A 20,165-nucleotide genomic window follows, 5' to 3' on the forward strand; every position below is an offset into this window, starting at 1 on the left:
TGCATTCAAAGCACAGGGACTTTGCTTGTTGGGGCTTCATCGGTTTCTCTTCTATCTATGGTGAATACACCCAGGGCACCCATAATAGTATGAACAAGGGAGGGAATCGTATTCAAATCTTTAATAATAATAGTGATGAGGATGGTGATGGTGACGAGAAGTGCATATATAGGAGCAAATTGGTACATGCCCCATAAAATTTCCAAAAAAGAGAAAAAGGGAAAGAAATGGAGGAAGAGAAAGAAATGTTACATCCCTCTTAACTTCAAATCCTGGATCCCCAATCAATATGTCCCTTGCTAAAAAAACACTCATATCAAGGGAAACAGTACATTATAAATTGTCTGGGTATCTTGAGAGAAGGTATGAGACAATATTGTGTCCAAGTCAGGTTATTGTACACTTAATCTGCCTTTTGGTAGTCCAGATATATCTGGATCTTAACTGGATTCAAAAGCATCATGAGATAATCCATACTGACTTGATCCAACCTGCCGACTGCTCTCTCTCTCTCTCTCTCTCTCTGAGAATGGGAACAGTCAAGACTAATATCAATAATAGAGAATATCATGGTCACTGAAATGCAGCTAAACTGGCGTCCTGTTTTATTTACTTGAGATTGTAAAATCTATACTATATGTCTGTCTTTATGAATATGGTTTTGATGGTTCTCTCTGCCAGTTTAAGTCTGTATGTTTATGCATGAGTATATTGCTTTTTGTTAGTTGAGCATGTAGGTTTGGCTTTTCTTTGAAATTTAGTCATTGTGTTTATGGGATATTTACTGAATTGGTCTCAGTTGCAAAAGCAGTTTTTCACGAGGGGGGGGGGGCAAATGTAACAAATAGCCCAAAAAAACACGAAACGATTGTAATTATTTGAACATGTCCTCATAAAACTCTGTAATATGGCATTGCCTGTGATTACTTACTGCGACTTTACATATCTCTCAGTTACAATTAGAAATTCTAAATCAGGTTGTAATATCCTGTGCTATGTTAATTGCAACCGTAATCTCATTAATATTTATACAAATTAAATGTTTCAATTCCACACTATCTACTACTGCAGATACACATGTCTTGAATCACGGCATGTATATGCATATCAGCAGGAACCTTGTACAAGGAATACGATGAAAGCAGTATTTGGATATTCCTTATAAAATCCACACTCCCCCTGTGGAAGATGTTAGAAATTTCTTCCACAGGGAGTATCAATTTCAAATGGAATGGACAGAATAGGCTGTTCCATATTTCATACACCCTCTGAAAATGATTAACCTGAATTTTCCAAAGAGGGAAGGAAAGTTTTAATAGAGTTAGTTAATGTGCTAATTTTCCATTTGAAATTCATACTCCTCCTGTGGAAGATATTACCCAAATCTTCCACAGGGGAGTGTGAACTTAAAATGGATTATCATATTGTAGCCATCCATTAAATTTTTTAAATGAAGACATGCAAGAGCTTTAAATAAATGATTGTTTATATGATAGTATCAGTATATCCAGGTAGGTATATACAAAATGAATGAGGACTTTTGTATGTCATCACATGAAAATATGTGGGGCAGTTGCTAATGTGTATAGTGAATATTATAGTTGAGATAGCTTAAAGCTAGCAATAAACTAAATATTGAAGTACTTAGGAAAAGACAATTAATACAAGGCTCCAACTCTTTACTGTGGGCTATGATCTGCTTTTGCTTTATATTTTATAGGGCTTCTATGTGACCTGATAACCCATTCCAAATAATTTTGTTTTAGACATTCCTCAATACTCTCAAAATAATATGTTCAATCATTAAGGGCTTGGCCACCCACCTTTGTACAGCATTTATTGTAGGACATGAGAGCACATCAGACACGCCAAATGCATTCTGAACACACAAATTATTTAGATTTTTTGAAATTTGTGATATAATATTTTATGGCAAATTATTAAACATTGACATTTTTGACATTTAACAGTAATTGAAGTAAACTAGGTAGACTTTGTAAATCATTTTTTGTATTCATAATGTAATTTGGTGTGTCTGATGTACTCTCAGGTCCCACAAAATACTGAGCAAAGGAGGATTACAGAGCCCTTAAAGCCACAGTGTGTGCTTTGCTCCACAGCAAAGCCCTCTATTTTTCTTGAATTTCTACTTCTTGCACAATAGTAATGTCCAATGGTGTACTTAAAATATCATGTAAACAGGCTAAGCCAGGAGTGCTTTAATTGCAGTAAAATTTTAGTAAATAAGTTTATAATAAACCCAGGGATTGCCGATTTCATTTACCCTACCCGTAACACGATTGAATGATGGCTGAAACATCTCATGCATGTGTATTATTGAATCAGTGACGTATAACCTGTGTGTATATTGCTATTCGTCTTTAGTTATATGTCTTATTTATATGTCCCAGCTGCTTGAAGCTCCGTTCAATAACGATCAGCAAGCCATTACACTCATTGATGATAATTAAAGGCGCTGGAATGAAAAAGCATGGTTCTTTTGTTTTACTTCATTTGTTTGGAAATTAAATGGGGACATAATGTGATCAGTGAAAACTAACGTTATGTGTAAAACAAACAAGAATCCATTCTTTATAGAAATTGCACATTATTGCTTTAACCTGCAAGGGAATGAATGATTTTGTATTAACTAACAATGTGCATTTGGTATCAATACAATTATGTACAAAGTCCCTCAAGCACTGGTACTCTGACTTTGTCTTAATTGTATAAATCCACTCATTCAAAGTAGCTTGATGTTCCAGTATTATCTGATAATAGATTATTGTGTGATAATCATATGCTTTCCTCTCATTATAGAGTGCCATTTCACTTGCAAGATATTTTTGGTATGACCTTTAATTTGATTATTGAAACATCAAAGTAATGCAATGATTATAAATGTACATTTTAAAGATTCAATAATCTGGTAATTTTGGTTTGGATAAAAATAGCCACAAAGAAGTAATTCATTGAGAGCACAATCTACAGAGGACAGAATAATTACTATCTACAGAAGATAGCTGAATATTACTATCTATTAGAAGATAGCAGATATTACTATCTACAGGAGATAGCAGAATATTACTATCTACAGGAGATAGCAGAATATTACTATCTACAGGAGATAGCAGAATATTACTATCTACAAAAGATAGCAGATATTACTATCTACAGGAGATAGCAGAATATTACTATCTACAGGAGATAGCAGAATATTACTATCTACAAAAGATAGCAGATATTACTATCTACAGGAGATAGCAGAATATTACTATCTACAAAAGATAGCAGATATTACTATCTACAGGAGATAGCAGAATATTACTATCTACAAAAGATAGCAGATATTACTATCTACAGGAGATAGCAGAATATTACTATCTACAGGAGATAGCAGAATATTACTATCTACAAAAGATAGCAACTTACTATCTACAGAAGATAGTAAAATATTACTATCTACAGAAGATAGCAGAATATTACTATCTATATAAGATAGCAGAATATTACTATCTACAGGAGGTAGCAGAATATTACTATCTACAAAAGATAGCAACTTACTACTATCTACTGAAGATAGTAAAATATTACTATCTACAGAAGACAGCAGAATATTACTAACTACAGGAGGTAGCAGAATATTACTATCTACAGAAGATAGCAACTTATTACTATCTACAGAAGATAGCAGAATATTACTATCTACAGAAGATAGCAGAATATTGCTATCTACAGGAGATAGCAGAATATTACTATCTACAGAAGATAGCAACTTATTACTATCTACAGAAGATAGCAGAATATTACTATCTACAGAAGATAGCAACTTATTACTATCGACAGAAGATATCAAAATATTAATATCAACAGAAGATAGTAAAATATTACTATCGACAGAAGATAGCAAAATATTGATATCCATACAAACTACTGTTTATGAAAGACAGCAAAATATGACAAAAATACTGGTAATAGGCAAGGTGATGCTGTATTTTACAAAATCTGACCATTTTGCTGCTGGAGCTCTGAATTTTTCACAGAGCTATACCACTTGGAAAATATCTTGGTCCAAGAACAACAAAATGTTATGATATATGATATAGTTGCCATTAACCTCTAAATTGTATAAAAATGACTGATTTTAGATAGCTCAAAGTTGGCATTTATATCCATTTAATTATTTACAAAGCACTTAAGCTCTGATTCTCATTTTTTGCCCTAAGTGTGTGAAATCCTCGCTTTCAAAGCAGCTAGATGTAACAATATTATTATAACCTACAATTTACCTACTTTATAAAAGATTAATAATTATTGTATGACAATCACATAATATGCTGTTAATGGGGCACTGGTAGACTTACAAGATGGTTTTGATATGACCTTTAATTTCATTACTGAAATATATCAATAATATACCATGTTTTACAATTACATTTAGTCTGGCCTTGTGAACATAAGTATAATATATTTATAATATTTATTACCCTGGTAATAATGGTTGTGTAACAATTGCTACATTGATTCTTTTGATATCTAAAAGGTAATTACTTGTTTAATACTGTGGTACTACATGTTACTGTCTACAGAAGATTACAAAATATTTGCCATCAATATCTATAGGAGATACAGTGGCATGTCCAGGGGGGCTTTGGGTGCTGAAGCCCCCCGCACTTTGTTAAAATTCATGCAAAATCAGCCATTTTTGTTGTTGCGATTTTAGCCACTAAGCCCCCCACATAACTCTGAAAGGGGGCTGAGCCCCCCGCAGGAAAAGATCCTGGACATGCCGGTCAGATATATATATATATATAGCAACATTTTACTCAAGACGATTGCCTTTCTAGGCATGAAACTCAGAGTAACGACTACCTATTCTGGAAGGTCTGTTCTTTGAATTTATATAGCCATATATTAGGGAACATACCAAAGGTTTGATAATGTCCTATACACAAAAGACCTTTTGTTAGGGGAGGGGGTCAAAAAGTTCTGTTACTTTTGTAAAAATATATTAAAATATCAGTCAACATTGAGTCTTTTGGGGTTGAAATGTACAAGGAGGGAGGGGCAGCCTCCTAATGAAAGTGCTTCTGTTTGTAGGACATCATCATACTTTTGCTTTGTTCCCTTACTATCTACAGAAGATGGCAAAATATTATATCTACAGAAGATGGCAAAATATTATATCTACAGAAGATGGCAAAATATTATATCTACAGAAGATGGCAAAATATTATATCTACAGAAGATGGCAAAATATTATATCTACAGAAGATAGCAAAATATTACTATCTACAGAAGATTGCAAAATATTACTATCTACAGAAGATAGCAAAATATTACTCTCTACAGAAGATAGCAGAATATTACTATCTACAGAAGATAGCAGAATATTACTATCTACAGAAGATAGCAAAATATTACTATCTACAGAAGATAGCAAAATATTACTATCTACAGAAGATAGCAAAATATTACTATCTACAGAAGATAGCAAAATATTACTATCTACAGAAGATAGCAGAATATTACTGACAGCAGCATATTACTAATTACAGAAGATTGCTATCTACAGAAGATAGCAAATATTACTTATAGATGATAGCAGCATATATTTACCAAAAGCAAACATTATAATCTACTGAAGATAGCAGCATAGCAACAAGATAGCAACATATTACTATCTTCAGTAGATAACAAAATTTTGCTATCTGCAGAAGATCACAAATAAACTCAACCCAGAAAGTATTGAAACGATTATAGATGGTCAGATATATTGGGAACTGAAATATATAGCAAAAATTTATTTAATGTATATAAAGCGCAGCTTTCTCCTGCGCATTTTGATACATCTTTTGTTGCTCTACGATATCATTTGGTCGAGTTATGGGCGCTTGAGTGACTTCAAGTCGTATTTTGAAAGTTGCACTTAGCTCCTATTTAAGCCAAATGCGTTGTACTGTTACCAATAAATGACCATTGCTTTTGTCCGCCGAATCCAGGCAGTGATAGACAGTGATGGTGGGCACACCAAGTATTGAGATGTCAGCAGAAAGGGTTCATGAGATAAGTCAGATATAAGTAAAGGGTAGCAAGTATTGAAGTTGGAAGTCGAAGGAGTAAAATAAAGTAAAGTTCATGGTTAAGTAAACAGAGCACATCGGTGTCCTTTATCTTGATTTTGTGCATGTGTGTGTACCTGACGAATGCATTTGGCTTGAATAGGAGCTAAGTGCAACTTTCAAAATCCGACTTGAAGCCACTCAAGCGCCCATAACTCGACCAAATGATATCGTATGAGTTTATTATATAATTTGGTTCACCTCAAGTTCGGTAGTGACGTCGATGCTTTTTCGCGGTTGCGCTGCAAGCATGCCAACAAACCACCTCTGTACGCGGGCGTGTAAACTCAGCGCATTTAACTTTATGCGCGCAATGCGATACTGCGGCAAGCAAAATACGCACATACGTCACTACCAAACTTGAGGTGAACCAAATTATATTACATAAGGTAACAAAATATTACTGTCTACGGAAGATAACAAAATATCAACTGAGAGTATCAAAGTATAACTATCTACAGAAGATTTTTGAAAATATTATTTGCTACAGAATGTATCAAAATATTAATAATTACGGATGATAGATATCTACAAGACATAGCAAGTATTACATATGTACATTAGAAAGCAACATCTGCTTAGGACCTCAAGGTGTTATTATCTACAGAGGACAATATTATGCAGTATCATTGCCTACTCTACACGCATAGAAAAAATACACCCTCATCACTGGTTCCATTTCTTCATCCTTCACCCTCTAAACACACTGGTGTCACTCAATATTAAGAACAAAAAATCCATTACACCTAATTGCAAGTCCTAATTCCATTAAGAATCTGTCAAGTAGGGTACATCGCCTGGAGGGAGCATCCTAAAACATGATCTTATAATGGACAGTGCATAAATGATCAGACCCCAAGAGCTTCCCTTTACCGGGTTTGTAGCTATTTCCTTACTGTACAACTAGTGATTTTGCCAGGGTTTTATTTTTGTGAATTTTGCAAATCCAGTCACAACCACAAAATTAAAGATGCACAAAATTGTCCGAAATGGATTGCATGTGTAAAGGACAGGATTGAATAACAGCAAAACTAACATATAACTAAATGTTCCTTTGCTTTAAACTGCGAAAATATCTTTATACAAAAATTATGACTTATAGTAACTGGACTCTTTGTAAAACAGTAAACATGCACTTTTCCCTATAGGGCCTACTGCATCACGTTCTATTGGGCTATTCTGTTTGAAATCCATACACCCCCTGTGGAAGATATGATCTTGATCTCCCACACAGGGGTGTAGAATTCAAATGGTGTCACCCATTCAGATAATCCCATTTGAAATTCACCTGTGTGGAAGATATGGTCATGTCTTCCATAAGGGTATATGGATTTCAACTGAAATAGCCAATTTCCTTGGCTATTTTGTTGACAAGGAAATGTGTGGACATGATTGCTTATTACAAATGGGGTGGAAAGCCTGCAAAACTTGTTTTGAGATAGGGTCTAATGAACATCTTAATAAACAATAGAAAACATTGGATGCACCACAGATTTTGTATACATGTTTACTTTGTTATATAGTTTTGATTAGGATCAAAATAAGTTCAAATATTCATTTTTAAATTTGTTGTATATTGGGCCAGAAAGATTTCTACATTCTGTAGATAATGTTAATGTATAACTTAGATTATTAACAAGGTGGAACAAACAAAATTTTATGACATATAATTATACAGTAAGTCAAAACACCCACAAAAAAACCACAAATTTGTTCCTGTAGGCTGCATACATTTTATTTTTAGAGTAATTTGAACACATTTACAGTTTTTTATTCGAGAAATCCAGGAAAAATTATATTTTAAACAAAAATTACATAATTTTTATATTTAAGCTTCTCAGCACTGATTTGACATAATATTTGTGATTTGAGGCACACATTACCATAAATTAAAAAAAAAAAAAAAAAAAATACGCATTCTGTAATTTCAGGCCACCTACATGAAATTTTTTTTTCCTAATTGAAGTAAACTGAATTGATTTGTTATTTATAAGAGTGGGAAACTATGAATGGCCTGATAAGAATTTGGAAGGATTTATTTTATACAGTACTCTAGAAGTTCATATAAATGTAAATACATACAACCATTTAGCCCTCATAAGGATAACATCAGGAAAGATGTGACATTTTGATAAGTAAGGTCTTTCGCTCCCCAGTCTCACTATTGTTGGTTAAATAGGTCGATTTTGACAAGTATATTGAACTTGAAATGCAAGATATTCACAAGTCTGTAATTGGTATAAATTAGATTTGTTGTTGGAAGATGGACAAATTTTCTCTGCCACTTGCTTTTTCAGTGTCATGTTTCTTTTAGTATAACTAAGTAATGATGTGCTCAATGGAGAGTTGTGATGACCAAATATTTTACACAAATGCATATGTTAAAGTTTTTAAATTTACCTGAATCTATGTAATTGATGTACAGATATTTTTAACAAACTATTAGATTAGTGCAGTGCAAGTTGATATTCTATTGTATCTTGAGCTTGAGATACCACATATATGCTGAGGAAATAGAATAAAAATGTAGATTAAATTTTCAGTAATGTAAATTTTAACCCTGACATTTACAGTCAGTAAATGGTTAAGAATTGGCTTTCTATGATAAGATTTGAAGATATTAAATTTCGGATAGTGTCTATATATAATATCACATAGATGGATGTTTGAATTTTACGCTGCTCCTTTATTAAAATGTGTCCAAAATATGAAACTTTTAATTGGGCATTAGTAAGATATGTGTGCATTAATAGCTTAATAGAATATAGCATGTAAATTGAGAGCATGACAGAGACATACATACAGAAAGACAGACAAAAATAAGAAAAGAGAGTGAAGAAATGAAGATAGGATTTGTGTGTGTTTTTAACATAAATCTTTAAAAAAAAGAAGCTTTTTTTTATTTAAAAAAAACCCAGTTGTTAGAAGTTTAATATTGGTGGTGGTGTGACATTTTGCTGCAGCCTGTGGAATTCAGGGGTCATGAGAGAGCTGAGACTATGCAATTCAGTCATATCTATAGGCTAATATCTATAGGCTAATATTCACATGCTAGATTGAAATCAGAATCAAGTGAACAGACTAAAATGGGCAAAGTTAATGAGGACTCACTACAGCCCTCAGAGATATTTTACAGTGCTGCAAAATAATAGATTTTTAAGGTATTTTTCACTATTTTATTAGGGAACAGGCACAATTAATATAATTTTGAGAGAAAAAAATGTCAACAATTTGATTTCCACTGTCAAGTGACTCAAACTAAGTGGAAATTAATCTCAGTATTTTATTATAGATGTTGGTCCATTGTATCTGTCTTGAAAATCCAAAGCCCAACACTAAACATAATTTATTCTGCCCCCATCAATTACAGATGATGTCACATGAACATGATGAATGATAGAGGAAAAGTTCATTTACATGGCTTACAAAGCTGGGAATTAATCACATAAATCTCGGATATGCCATCGCATAATACCTATCTCATAATGATAAGAAGTCTTTAAATTATGTGAAACAAATATTCTGCATTATAAATTTTCATTGGCAAATTTGAAGTCTGTATTAAGATACAGGGTGTCACAACAAGATGTGCCGATGAACTAAGGAGATTATTATTCATCTGGGAAACTGAATTATATTGAAAATTGTGAGACAATCTGGTCCATGGAAGCCAAAGGCGGCACCTTTGAAATTGAGATAAAGGCAAAATATTTGGATTAAAAAACAATAAAATACATAAAAAAATAGACATCACAAAACTTTTAGAACCAAGTATACCAGACCTTTGGTGTCTTCAGTATTATAGGGGCCTATGATAGCCTAATGTTTGTATAATGTAATAGTTATCGTAACTCAATTTTCAAAAATGCCTCCTTTGGCCTCCGTGGACCAGATCATGTCACAATTATAATTTACATAAAACCAGCTATCCAGCCATGGCTAGTGACATAGCAACGATGTTGTCTTCATTTCAACTGTTTGCGATTTGATGCAGGGCATCAATCAGATAATTCTTTTCCAAAATAGATGGAAGTTATATCATAAAAAATACTATGCTCTTTGCAAGTGCAATTGCCTGGTATGGTATGTTGGCTTAAGTGGTTTTATAGTACTAATGTTCATGAACACCTTTTTTGTTACTTTCTTACTTATGTTGGAGCTCTTGCAATCAACCATTTTCAAGCAAACCATGACATATGGGGATATGATAAACCTAAACAAAGCTGCTTTACATAATCATTATTTATTTTCTCAAATTAATATCATGTCAGAATGTCATTAAATTTTTTTGTAGGTGCTCCAAATTCTGTATTCATGTATTAATGCCCATTTGTTGCTTGTGCACCCTGTACGTCATTGCACACCTGGTAATAACGCCCCCGATTGAACTCTGTTCAGTTTCGGTATATTAGATTCCTCACACACACAAATCACTACTTTTTCTTTGTGTTATACTACAATGATTAACTTGGATGTGAAATTTGGAATTGAATCCAATCAATTGACTTGGATGATTGGTTTATTTAGAATTAGTTTGGATCAGAATCAGAAATAGGCCAGACTGACTCCATTAAGGATACGATACATGATTTACCGACAAGTGACTCATTTCGAATGCGATCATGAATTTTGAAGAAAAAAAGTTTCCACAGGCTTCGTTGGGATTTGAACCAGCGATTGAACTTCCTTTGATTACACGCCTAGCGCTTTACCGCTCGCCACGGTGGCAGTTGAGTGCATGGAGGAGTGTATGATAAATGATAAATCTCATAATGCCATCTTTAGCCTTTTGTTTACTAAAAAAAGACGCGTTTTGTAAAGATAGATTAGCCGTTTTATGCATAAAGAGCATGAACGTTTGGGAAAGGTTTCAAACAAATAATAAAGACACTGATGTGATGATGAAATTGCGTAAGTCGGGAAATATCTGCGTCGCAATGTTTTGTTTTGGTTTTAGGAATTTGACCTTAAAATTTACAACTTCATGACATTATCATTCGAAATCAACAAAAGATATTTCAACAGTATATGGCCTCATTCTTTCTCTAGAATGTTTTGTACATGTATGTGAAATAGCTTCAACAATGGTTTGCTGCACAATGGTAAAAACAGCCTTGACCTAAAAAAAAGGGCGAGAGGTACCATATTTACCGATTCAGGCTAAATTTAAAATTGATATAAAACGTTTGTTTTTGATCGATTACAAAAATTAATTTTGTCATATAAAGAAATTGTGTCTGGCGTGAATTACACTACAGTTTTTTATTCTTACGGCTCTTTAACTTCTTCAAATAGTTTTTAAATGATAGAGTGAATCCCTGGCCCTCTATAATTACGCACAAAAGATCGAGTCCCCTTAAGCAAAAAAAAACAACTAAAACTAAATTGTTTGCCTGCCCATGGAGCACATTATCTAAGTGACCCAAGCTGTTTTAGGACTACTTTACACAATTGACCATATCTTCACTTGTTACCACCAATTTTATTGAAACAAAGCTTTTATAGTAGCTTAAGAAATTACCTTGATGACCAAGTAAAATTCAATGCAATCAATAAGTCACATACTTGCCTAATACTATTTTCTAAATTGTATAATTTTTTTGAAGTAGGAAAGGTTGTTTTTCAGATCCAAATAATCTGGTACTCACTCAGAAATATTTCAATTCCTATCAGGAATCTTGATCACTCTGTTGTGGTGTTTCTAGATGTTTGGTAATTTTTTTTAATGTTCTCTGCTCAGCCTAATATTGAAGACATATTTTGTGATTCAATGTTTTCAAATGACTAATACAATATACAAATATAAAGAAAAATCACAACAACTACATTAAAAGGTCAAAATATATATGTCAAAGCAAGTGGGATTTTGTTTTGTTGTGTTTAATTCTATTGTCATTTATTCTTTCATCATATTAAGATTTGTTTACCTATACCAAATGATTGTACCAGTATATGTGTTTGCTGTTTATCCAAGCAAGGCTTAAACCCAGTTGTATATACAAATATCTGGTTCTACCTACACTTTGCAAACAATCTAACCAGGATGATATCTGTAATAGCTGCCAGCTGTTATATTTGTAGAGGTGTACAATCAAAGATGTTTTACTTTAGTAAAACTAGATATGGTATTGCGTATACTGATGCCTGGCCGTAAACGTAAACGTTTCAATGTGCGAACTGTAGCAAGTCTACTAAATGACCTCAAAAGGTCAAGTCAATGGCGGACAAGAACCGGCCCCTTCAGCCCCCAAAGTCCCCCCCCCTGGACACACCACTGTTTGTGTGGGGGCCACCTTGATTACAAACCATACTATTCTAGTTTTCTACTATGGTCCTGCTTACCTGACTCAGTAAGGTAAATAACACATTTACATTAGTTACTGCCTTTTACTTGGGATGCATATGCAGGTGGTTCTATTAAACCATTATGTTTCAATCAAACCTGCACTGTCAAATACATTATTTTGTTTTTATTTAGAAGGCAGCTATTGAATCATTCTGGAAGTAATACACAGTATCTTCAATTTACAACATATACTGTGTTTTGCTATTCCTGATTCCAAACAAAATACAGCACTAATTTTTTGGAATTAAATCATATTATCTTGTTTTGGCAAATGCAACATATCTAATTTCTAATCCTTTCATTTGTTCTAAGTAATAAAAGTCAAATTTGATTATTTTTGCAATTTGAGGGAAAATTAGTCAAAAACATGTATTTTTGCATGTTTTCTTCAATTGTATCACAAAATTGTAAGATTATCATTTGGCACAAGTGTAAGCATTTAAAATCTTGATTATAGATAGACTAAGAGTTGGCTCATAATTTTAATATCTTATGTTAATTTTGATAATTGATTATAAAAGAGATGCGATAATGTGTTTTCAAACAATTAGAATGCATAACCTGTACAAGTCTTTTGGCTTGATTGTTTCAGCATGCATAAATATCTCAAAAATGCAGCTTTTTGGCCTTAAGTTTCCAAAATTATCCATGTATTAAAATTTGACTTTTAATCACAAAATTGTAAGATTATCATTTGGCACAAGTGTAAGCATTTAAAATCTTGATTATAGATAGACTAAGAGTTGGCTCATCAATTTAATATCTTATGTTAATTTTGATAATTGATTATAAAAGAGACGCGATAATGTGTTTTCAAACAATTAGAATGCATAACCTCCAAAATTATCCCATGTATTAAAATTTGACTTTTAGAATAAAAGATTAGGCAAAACAGGATAATGTTTATTTATTCCAAAAAAATTAGTGCTGTATTTTTCTGGAATCGGGTGTAGGTAGGACTGATTTTGAAATGTGGAAACGAAACAGATCAAAACAGGATGAAGCCCGAAAGTTTTTAACCTTCATGTAATTGTCACGTACAATATGAAAACAATTCTAAATTACCGGAAAAAAAGTTAGAACCAAAAAGTTGGTCAACTGTAAAAAATACTATTTTTAGTTCTTTTGCAGTGGCAAAAATTCCATGTCAACAGTGGCTGGCTATAAACTCCAAAGGTACTGTACAGTAAAATGGAAATTAATTTTTTGCGCTTTTCGCGTTCCAAGCTGCTACGTACAGAGAAAATAACATTTTGCAAATATATTCCTTTTGTGTATAGGTCAATGTAAGGAAACTTAGAATTGTGAATTTAAAAACAGTTCAAAATTGGCAAAGCGTGAAAAATTAATTGTGCACAAATTTATACTTTTACAGTACAACTTGGCCAACTTAAACTTCAACATATTCAAGGCTATTGCAGTCATTAGTAACAAGACCACAATATTGGGTTAGGCAAGGTTTACGTCTTTGATCGCGTAACCACGTGGAGACTTTGTTATTGTTGTAGCTATTGTTCATGGTTGAAGGATTATCCAAGTTTTGTGTGTATTGATAGTGGGCGGCTTATATGCTTTTCCAAGTTCGCTGCCTTACAGTGAAATCATTCAATTATACAGAAAGGAATGCTACAGGGATGTGTAATTGCGGTGGTAAACTTGGACCCATTATATAATACAGTACCAGTTAGAGAGTCTGCCCGATCCAGTTCAGCTTAACAGAAATGTGATTTATTTCTTACGCTCATCAACTTTGAGTTATTGCTTGGTTGTATCATAGTTGCTATAGTGACACTGATAAAATCACAAGTTTTGAAGCTTAATCATATCGGAGCACTTTTTTAATATGGATTTTAAGTGCAGTGCATGAACAGCATACAGTTTGGAATAGTAGCAGGATTATACTAGTGACTTATAAACTCTCTGGAAACTTTCCGGTATTGTGGTCGCAACTAGTGGTATAGCTACATAACGGATTTGCATTTCAAGTACATGCACAGGTGCATATAGTGTGTTGCGTAGTTTTGGGTGAAGGAAACTGGTATTATCGTTCACATCACTGATTTTCAAGCTCTTAAAGTCTTAAGGAACTTTTATATTTTATGTGTAATTATTCTGGTCTCAACTCAATAACTTGTTGAAGAGGCCAGTTATATCATAGTATATTCACTGTGAAAGGCATTGTATTGCTTGCACAGTTCAGGAATAAGTTGGGAAGTGGAATTTTACATGTAATACATTAAAAGACCCAGTTTGCCAAATACTTTTATAGGCTCTTTGTAATATTGTGGTCTACGTGTAAATGTTATTATAGCTATATTGGAGCAAGCATTGTATGTGTCTACAGGTTGTTGTACAAGGAAACTGAATACATTCCCAACTGGATTATGGTGCAACTTATAATCAGCATTTGACACAATTTGTTGTCTTAAATTTAATTACAACTTGATAGTTTTATCTCAATTTTAAGACTTGCATCAGCATCAATGCAACAGCAGTATCATGGCAGATAAAAACTTGTGTAAGGAAGAAAAATGTTGTGATACGTCAGCCTACCGAAGATTACTACTATAGTTGCCAACAATACGAAAAGTGTAGCAACTTTGCTAGCGCTCCAAGGGCTGCAGGGGCTGTTATTGTGAATAACTACCACATAGACTTCAAATTAGCACCGGGTGGTGATTCTGCTATAAAGTTACCAATTATGGAAGATAATCCACTTCAAGGGTTAAACTTTTATCATGGAACATACTATGAATCAGCTTATGTACACGATTCTCCACATACAAATATGACCAGTGGAGGTCCTACAAGCTTGACCAATGGAACGTCTTTGCATACAGGCTTGACCAATGGAACTTCTGTGCATACAGGCTTGACCAATGGAACTTCTGTGCATACAGGCTTGATGAATGGCTCTTCTTTGCATACAAATGTGAGGAATGAAGATTCCTTGCCCACAAGCTTGACCAATGGAACTTCTTTGCAAACAAGCTTGACCAATGGAACTTCTTTGCCCACAAGCTTGACCAATGGAACTTCCTTGCATACAAGCTTGACCAATGGAACTTCTTTGCCCACAAGCTTGACCAATGGAACTGCTTTGCACACAAACATGATGAATGGTGATTCTGTGCACTTGATTGATGGAGGATGGCCTATACATGGGCCTGTAGTGAATGGAGCATGTTGTTGTGCCAAATCCCTGGATGAGGATTACTTCAACCATCTTGATAAGGTAGGATACAACAAAGGGACATTTTCAAAGTGATTTATTTGGAAATAGGGAATCATATGTGAGAATGTGGTGACAGAGTTATAATGTAGGGGGTATGGGTGTGTGCAGCGGTACAGGCTCTGTCTCGCAATCGGAGGATTGCAAGTTTGATCCCTGGTGTTGCCATCTTGTTGCATGTTGTGCACTTGGGCAAGGCACTTTACTTCTCTTGCCTCTCTCTACCCAGGGGTGAAATGGGGAGCTGTTATGAATATTGTTCATTGAGCACTGCCCAAAGCTATGAGCATGCCTTGGGCATTGTATGGCAGCTGACATATTTGAATGACAATGGAATATGTAAATCCCTTTGATACATGTTAAAGGTGCTGTATAAATGCCAACATTTATTTAAAGGCTTAATGTACGATTTCCTTCAAATTTTAGATTTGTCATTATATACTCAAAATGCTGAAATAATACTAGTAATAATTATCGGGAATGGTTTCTGTCCATTTTCAGCTGAAATAATGAGGTAAAGTGAAAGAAACACTGCTTGTTTATTTTGGCCGTTTAACACGCAGTTCTATGGGAGGACATAAAGTCATAATTCTTTGAATTATGACTTTATGTCGAACTTTGCTCTGTTTACCTACAAACACAACAAAGTTGGCTGATTCCATTTAGGTGCAAGTTGTGACATGTGTAAAAATTACAAATATGCCAAAAAATCAGGTTTAAAAAAAAAAACCAAACTCATATTATAAGATCGTACATTATGACTGGTACAAACACATCAAATTCAACATGGCACAGGCACAGAGCATTCCAATCTGGATCTGGATGTTTCACTCTTTAAAGCAAGTTATTATCATAGATACTTGAAATAATATGACAATCTATTTCTATCTTACCTTCCTTAAAGGGGGGTAACCCTATCAGTTTAGGATATGGATTGTCTTCAAACTTACATACAATTTCAAATATTGTCCCCTTTATGCATCTATGGGAGAAAACGAGAACATTTTCAGCGTAAAAGTGAATAATTAGCACAATTAGCAAGCCAATACGTTAGTACGCATGCATTGCATTGTGGTCCGCATCCAGAAACAACACTCCCGTCGAGTGCTTCGCCATACCACTACGCCCATCATTCTTGTGACAAAATATCTCATTCTTTTTATTTTAATTTGACCCTGATACATTTCCTTTTAATTTTGTATATTATCATCACGTACATTTTACACTTATCTTTTATTTTAGGGTTTGTTTTAATGAAAAAAGTGTTTTTTAATAATATTTCTAATTAATTAATTAATTAATTAATTAATTTTATAGGGGGGGGGGGACATTTTTTCTCATATTTTTTTCATATTCCTCGTATCATACTTAACAAGATAAGGTCTTGTTTTGTATTTATTTCATCCCTTATGTATTTCTTTATTTTAGTGTTAAGCGTTTATTATTATAGAGCCCTCAGTTTTTCGGCCCTATTTCCGTTTGTGCGAATTGGCAGGGATTAATACGGCTCTTATTCACGGAATCATTTTTTCCTACCCAGAATGTCGAACGTGGCTACCACTATAGCCTGTTTGTTTCTTGATTTCTTCGAAAATACATCAAATTGGATCGTCAAATTTCAGGATGGTAATGAGAAAAATATAATCTATTAAATGATACCAAAAACTCATCAACAATGAGAAAAATCGGGGGATGATGCTGTCGATCGGGTCACGGACCTTTAATCCAGGTAGATCAGGTTATGTAATAAAAAAATTTTGAAAAAAGGAGAAACAAACTCGTGCAAAAATGATCAACAATGGCATACATGTATATAGATTCCATTCAAGAATCATACATCAACCTGATTCGTAGAAAGCATCTTATTATAGTGAAATGTCTCGGCAAACAATTTTTGATACAGTAAAATCATTTCTAATATAACTGGTTGAAAGTGTGATATTCATAGTTAGATGTCTATCAGTATGTCTAGACTGATGCAATACTGTAAAACTGGTCATTTTCACACGGGCAATTTTTTACAATTTCCTGATTTTAAGCTATTTTGCTCGTTCTTAAAGTCACAATTTTGCATTTTTCTACATAAATCTATGTATAAAAGAATAAATTTGTGCATTTTTATTTTCCTGGTACTTGTGTTGAGCGCAAAAATCACGAAAATGAATGTGTCATGAAAATGTCCACTTTTACAGTATTAGGTTTTGAAGTCAGCTTGCTACAAAAAAATGAGTCAAGTAAATTATGGTTATTATAGTGGTCTCAAGTTAACACCATGTTAGATTTTGCGGTGGCAGATTCAAAACATGTGCACTAACCTAATCCTGTTGGGTGTATATACACATGTGTAGAAGGTAAGTTGTCCGTATGCTGGTGACACAACAGTGTAAACGCAAGCGTAATATAACATACAACAATACTGAAATGGGGGAACTTGTTATATAAAGCATAATCATATAAAGTTAAGTAATCATGGACATAAATTATATAAATTATGCTAACTATATAGGCCTAAACACAGAAATGATACTATGCACTTTCATGATAAACATAAAATAATAAGTTATTATAAGTCGTACTTGCAAAAAGAAAAGTTTGTTACCTAATGAGTAAAATTTTAAGGACTTTGAATGCACTAAAAACCTAAGACATTGGGTATTTAATTTGTCTAATAATTCTTAGGGCTTCTGATATGAGACATGAGTACAGGAGTACTTCCCCAAATGCACTGGGATTTTGTGCTGTGATGAATATGACAATATCTGGATTTCTAGGGTACATAGTCAGGATAGCAAAACTAAAACCTTTTAATTAGATCATCAAATTATGACAACTAATTAAACCATACTTGTGAAGTATAATTATGTTAAAAGCATTATTTGTATAACCTTTCATGATAAGTCAGTTTTAATATAATTTGTCATCAGTTTTGATTCTCTGTCAGACAGTTTAATGGTTTGATCCCTAACAAATCTTAGTTGCTGCTATGCATTGCCTCACAGTGATTCTCAAGGCATATCACATGTATCTCTCTTTTTTCTTTTCTTTTTTGTTTCACACAAATTTTAGAGCAGTTAGAGCCATGTTGAAATACAGCTATGAATTTTATTCCTTTTTATGTGGTTATATATTTGAAGACATTTTGATTCAGCAAGTTTTTTGCCAACAAAAAGCAGTCTCTATTTTTGTTACTTCAAAACTAAATTTGGAATTGCAATATGAAAAAAATCTGTTTTTTAAGGTTAACCACACAAATTATCCAAATCATAGAAAGAGTATCTGTTTGATTTTGAATAAATATCCCTGTGTAAAAAATGACTACAGATTGACAAAGTAGTTCCCTTATTAGATGCATCTTGGTAACAAAATTCAATTTACAGTCTCTCACTACATGATTTCCTCAGAGTAGCAGCATTTAATGGAAAATGCTCAAAAGCTCATGCTTAATTGCAGCTGTTTCATGCACAAATTATTATTATTATTAAAATGGTTGTAATCAACTAATCATGCATTTGAGAGACAATTTCAGTGTTGATATGAGCACTTCACAGTAGTTACAACAATACTGGTGCATTGGGAGCTTTTGGGCTATTCAGTTGAAATTCATATGTGGAAGACATGAGTTTAATCTTCCACACAGTGAGGGAGGGAGAGAGAGAGAATTTCAAAATAGAATTAAATGGGTGACTCCGTTTGAAATCCACACACCCTGTGTGGAAGATGAAAAGTCATTTCTTTCTTTGGTATAGGGGGCATGTGGATTTCAACTGGAATAGCCCAGTGCACCAGTGTTTCCCTGTGTAGAAGAGATGAAAGTCATCTTCCATAGGCATGATAGGGAGGGGGTATAATGAACTGGAATATTTTGTCATCTTACAAAGTTGTATGAAATAAATATGAGTTATTTCTTGGAAGTGTTTTAGTGGGTTTAATTTGTATGTATTCACCAGGGTGGTTTTTCATTTAATATATATACTGTTCATGGATATAGGTTTAGCTTGAATCTTGATGTAGATCGATAACATATTTTGGTAGACCTGGGTCAAAAACACCTGTAACTTGTACTCTTGTAGCTATTCATTCTATGTTAATCCTATCCAGCTTAACTCATTCCATGTATTGAATTGAAAAATATAAGCAAATGGGTTTCCCCATATCCGGATTGCTAGAATCAGGCCTGTAGCCAAGGGGGTGCGGGGGTGCCAAAAGTGCTAAAAAGGTCCAAAGTGGGCCAATAATGAGGTTTTTGTAGGAGGGTTAGGTCCAAAAAAGGTCCACTTTTTGAGGTCCCGCACCCCTCAAATTAATCCTGGCTACGGGCCTGGCTAGAATGTTGCATTATTTTAGTTCTAGTTACCTGTCATACCTACATTGCAAGGTGTGTCAATGCAGCCACTTGTCATTTTTCCATTTGTAGTTTTAAGTGTTAGGATTATGTTTAGGATAAGGAATAAGCTTAGGTTAGTTT

The sequence above is a fragment of the Amphiura filiformis genome, chromosome 11 (genome assembly GCF_039555335.1).
Source record: "Amphiura filiformis chromosome 11, Afil_fr2py, whole genome shotgun sequence".
NCBI lineage: Eukaryota > Metazoa > Echinodermata > Ophiuroidea > Amphilepidida > Amphiuridae > Amphiura > Amphiura filiformis.